This window comes from Cricetulus griseus, chromosome 5 (assembly GCF_003668045.3).
Source record: "Cricetulus griseus strain 17A/GY chromosome 5, alternate assembly CriGri-PICRH-1.0, whole genome shotgun sequence".
NCBI lineage: Eukaryota > Metazoa > Chordata > Mammalia > Rodentia > Cricetidae > Cricetulus > Cricetulus griseus.
The window spans coordinates 129,859,507-129,864,656 of NC_048598.1; positions in this window are offsets into that span (position 1 = coordinate 129,859,507).

Below are 5,150 nucleotides of genomic sequence, written 5' to 3' on the forward strand. Positions count from 1 at the left end.
ATGCCTGCTGCCCTCCATTTGAGGTGAGTGTGGGTTCTGCTCCCCCCATCCACTCCTTAGAACTTCCTTGATTCACTCCTCAGGTAGTGGACCTACCCCGACAGGATGAACCATCCTGAGTCTGGCCACACCTCAGTCTTGCCCACACTGTGCCCTCTGCTTGAGTGAGAAGAATACCAGGAGAAGCTGGACCATCCATAGTTGCTGACTTTGAAGTCTTGGCCCACCTATGCCCACCAGGAGATGAGAGAAGGGGGAGAGACCCCACCTGTACCCACTCAAAGAAGAGATGAGAAGACAACAGTATAAGAACACACTCAGCAACAGGAAGACCAATATGACACCACAAGAATCTAGGGACTCTACACCAGTAGGACCTTAACATCCCAACACAGATTAAGCAGAAGAGAACAACCTTAAAACAACTTTATGAAGATGATAGAAACCCTCAAAAAGAAGTAAACAAATCTCTTAAAGAATGCAAAGAAAGCCAAGGAAAAACAACCAAACAAGTGAAGGAAACAATTCAAACAGTTCAAGTCTTGAAATATGGAATAGAAACAATACAGAAAACAGAATGAGGGAATGATAAAAATAGAAAACCTGGGTAAATGATCAGGAACTACAGATGTAAGTATAAACAATAGAATACAAGAGAGAATCTCAGGTGTTGAAGACTCACCAGAGGAAATACATTCACTGACCAAAGAAAATCTCAAGTCCAACAAATCCCTAACACAAATTATCCAGGAAATATGGGACACCATGAAAAGGCCAAACCTAAGAATAATAGGTGTAGAAGAAGGTGAAGAAATATAGCTCAAGGGTACAGAAAACATATTCAACAAAATCATAGAAGAAAACTTCCTCAACCTAAAGAAGGATATGCCTATGAAAGTAAAAGAAGCTTACAGAATACCAAATAGACTGGACCACAAAAAGAAGTCCCCTTGCCACATAATAATCAAAACACCAAACTTACAAAATAAAGAAAAATATTAAAGAGCAGCAAAGGAAAAGGGCCAAGTAACATTTAAAAGCAGACCTGTCAGAATTATACCCGACTTCTCAATGGAAACTTTGAAAGCCGGAAGATCCTGGATAGATGTTCTACAAATGTTAAGGGAACATGAATGCCAGCCTAGATGACTATACCCAGAAAAGTTTTCAATCACTATAGATGGAGAAAAGATATTCCATGACAAAACCAGGTTTAAACAATACATGTCCACAAATCCAGCCCTACAGAAAGTATTGGAAGGAAAATTCCAACCCAAGGAAGATAACCACACTCACAAAAACATAGGCAATAGATAATCCCACTTTACCAAACACCAAAGGAAAAAAGAGGGGGAAATCCACACACAATACCAACAACAACAAATCCAAAACAAACAACAATTAATAATCAATGGTTAATACCCCTCAATGTCAATGGTCTTAATTTGCCTATAAAAAGACACAGGCTAACAGAATGGATATGAAGACAGAGTCCACCCTTCTGCCGCATACAAGAAACACATCTCAACATCAAAGACAGATGTTACCTAAGAGTAAAGGGTTGGGAAAAGATTTTCCAATCAAATGGACCCAAGAAACAAGCTGGTGTAGCAATCCTAATATCTAACAAATTAGACCAAACTAAAATCAATCAAAGGAGTGAAGAAGGTCGTTTTATATCATTCACAGGAAAAGTCCATCAATATGAAGTCTTAGTTCTGAACATCTATGTATGCCTCAAATACAAAGGCACCCACATTCATAAAAGAAACATTATTAAAACTCAAATCACACAAAAGAACTCTCCCAGTTATTGTTTGAGATTTCAACACGCCACTCTCATCGCTAGACAAGACCACCAGACAGAAACTTAACAAGGAAACAAAGGAACTAACAGAAACTATGGCCCAATTAGGATTAACAGACATCTATAGAACATTCCATTCAAACACAAAAGAATATACCTTCTTCTCAGTGCCACATGGAACCGTCTCTGAAATCAAGCACATACTCGGCAACATAGCAAACATCAACAGGTTGAAAACAAATTGGAATAACCCCCTGTGTCCTATTGGATCACCATGGTTTAAAGTTAGAATTCAATAACAACACAAATTGCAGAAACCCTACAAACTCATGGAAATTGAACAATGCCCAATTGCACCATTCCTTGGTCAAGGAAGAAATAAAAAAATTAATGACTTCCTAGAATTCAACAAGAATGAAGGCACCATGCCCTAACTTATGGGACACTTTGAAAGCTGTGCTAAGAGGAAAGTTCATAGCATTAAGTGCCCACATGAAGAAACTGGAGAATAGTCACACTAGAGAATTAACAGCACAACTGAAAGCTCTAGAACAAAAAGAAGCAAATTCATCCCAGAGGAGTAGACACCAGGAAATAGTCAAATTGGGAGCTGATATCAATAAAGTAGAAACAAAGAAAATAATACAAAGAATCCACAAGGATGACCCCAACTAAGAATCTAAGCAGTAGTGGAGAGGCTGCCTTTGATGTCCTTCCCCTATAATGAGATTGATGACTACCTTAATTGCCACCCTAGAGCCTTCACCCAGTAGCTGATGGAAGCAGAAACAGGCACCCACAGCTAAGCACTGAGCCATACTCCCAGAATCCAATTATAGAAACGGAAGAAGGATGAGCAAAGGAGACAAGACCATGCTGGAGAAACCCACAGAAACAGTTGCTCTAACCTAGTGAGAGCACAGGTACCCCAGTCTTAAAGATGGGGAACCAGCTTTGGACCAAATCAAGCCCTCTAAATGTGGGTGCCAGCTCGGAAGCCTGGTCAGTCTATGGGACCTCTAACAGTGGAGCCACTAGTACACAAAGGGACTTTGGGAGCCCATTCCCTATGGAGGGATACTGTTGCAGCCCAGATACACGAAAGAGGGTCTAGGCCCTCCCCCAAATGATGTGACAGACTTTGATGATTCTCTGTGGAAGGCCTCACTGTCCTTAGGGAGTGGGGGGGTGAGTTGGGGGGGCGGTAGGGGTCATGGGAGGATAAGAAGGTGAGAAAATGGAGGATTGATATGTAAAATAAGATTGTTTATAACATTTTTAAAAAACCACAAAAGTCTTTGTTGTGTTCTCTGTTCCTGGAAAGAATTCATGTTCATTGAGTTATTTCTTGGAACATACAGATGGATACGAAAAGGAGAAGTTGCTGGTAGCCTGATCACATAAAGATAAATGCTGACATGTTTGAAACAGTCGTTTGAGAGTCTTTTTCTATGTTTATCTACAACCAAACACTGTGTAAGAATGTGATCGAGATAAAGACATTCAGTAGGGCAATATAAGTAAACAGAGCTGTGCATGGCCACCTGGGACTATGGGAAATTTTAAGCTCATTATCAACATACCGGTCCCTCCTCCACACTGCTAACAGGCAGGCAGCGACCAAGGAAGGGCTGTCTTGGTAAGTTTGTCCCAGGAATGAACCACAGTTGAGAGGGAGGCTACTGTGTGGGAAATGCCTTCACACAGCTCACTAGCAGCTCACTGTGGGCCAGAGACTGAGATTCTAAGCACTTTCTGTACTAATTGGCACATTTTGAAAACTGACCTAAAAGAAACTGGAAGTTTCTTCTAAGTCCCTTCTAAGAGAGAATTATGATCTTAGCAAGATCACTAAAATGGTTAAATTTGTCTTTGTTTTTTATATACGAGTGTTTGGGGAACTGGATCATTTGGTCCCTTGGGCTAGTGTTACCTGTTTCTACAAGCCAGCAGAGGGCGCTCTGCTATCCTAATGTTAGGATGTAATACCAAGAATAGCCAGAGGTGGGGTATGTGGACTAATAGGAGAGCAAAGGGGAGAAAAAGGACTCCCTCCACTTCTGAAGTGAGTGGGTGGGGGTGTCCTAGGACAAGCCTTTCACAAGCCTGTTTTTGTTGTTGTTGTTGTTGTTGTTGTTGTTGTTGTTGTTTGATTTTTGTTCCTGTTGTGCTTGCTTCAAGCCTGCCAAGCTCTTGGACTCTGGTGTGCTGTTTCTGTCATGGTCATTTAGGGTAGAGTGAAAAGGGCCATGTGATACAAGTTTCTGTTTGGGGTAACAGCTGACAGGCCCTCTACAAAGGTGGGAAAGTCAGTCCGTACAGTTACAAACAATCAGGCATTGGGAGGTTTGTCCTAACAGAAATTTGAGACTTTATTTTATTTATGATGTCTATGTGTAATGCATCCATGTGTGACCCCCCCCCCATTGCCATTTGGGAGGTCAAAGAGCATTACCTTGTTCTTTTTGTATTTTATTCCCTTTACAACCTTCCAATCTCACACGTGAGTCACAACTATAACAACTCCAACTCCACAGACATGCACACCACTCCTCCCCAACTCTTAACACAGAGCTTGGAACATCCATGGCTTCGTAAACAGACAGGGAAGACATCTATCTTGGTGTTTGTGTTTTTAATGGAAAAGTCCTCTTTCATGGATGAAGAGGAATATTGTCTACCCTATTTTTTCCACTATATGGCCCACTGACAATGTTTTCTAGCTAACTTGTTAGTTCCAGGATGCTGGGGTCAGTGTTCTACATGATACTAGCCCCAGGTTATCCCTAGCCCCAAGCTAACCCACCACTCATGATTATACTTTGTCATTATTGTGCAGTAATCCAATGAGGAAAAAAAGCTAAGGATGCTTGCATTTTTTAGTCAATCTTGCCATACTCTTTGATTCTGGGGATTGAAATCAGTTACAGACCAAGATACATGTGGTGGTTTGAATGTAAATGGCCCCTGTAGCTCATAAGGAATGGCACTATTAGGAGGTATAACCTTATTTGAGTGGGTATGGTCTTGTTAGGGGAAGTGTGTCACTGTGGAGTTGGACTTTGAGGTTTCCTATGCTCAGGATACCACCCAGTGTCTCAGTTGACTTCCTGTTGCCTCCAAGATGTAGGACTCTCAGCTACTTCTCCAGCACCACATCTGGATGCACAATGCCATATTCTCTGCCATGAAGAAATGGACTGAACCTCTGAAACTGTAAGAGAATCACCCCAATTAAATGTTTTCATTTATAAGAGTTGCTGTAGTCATGGTGTCTCTTCACAGTAATAAAAACTTAAAGTTAGATAATACACAGGCTTAATATAGATTCCCACCCCACCCC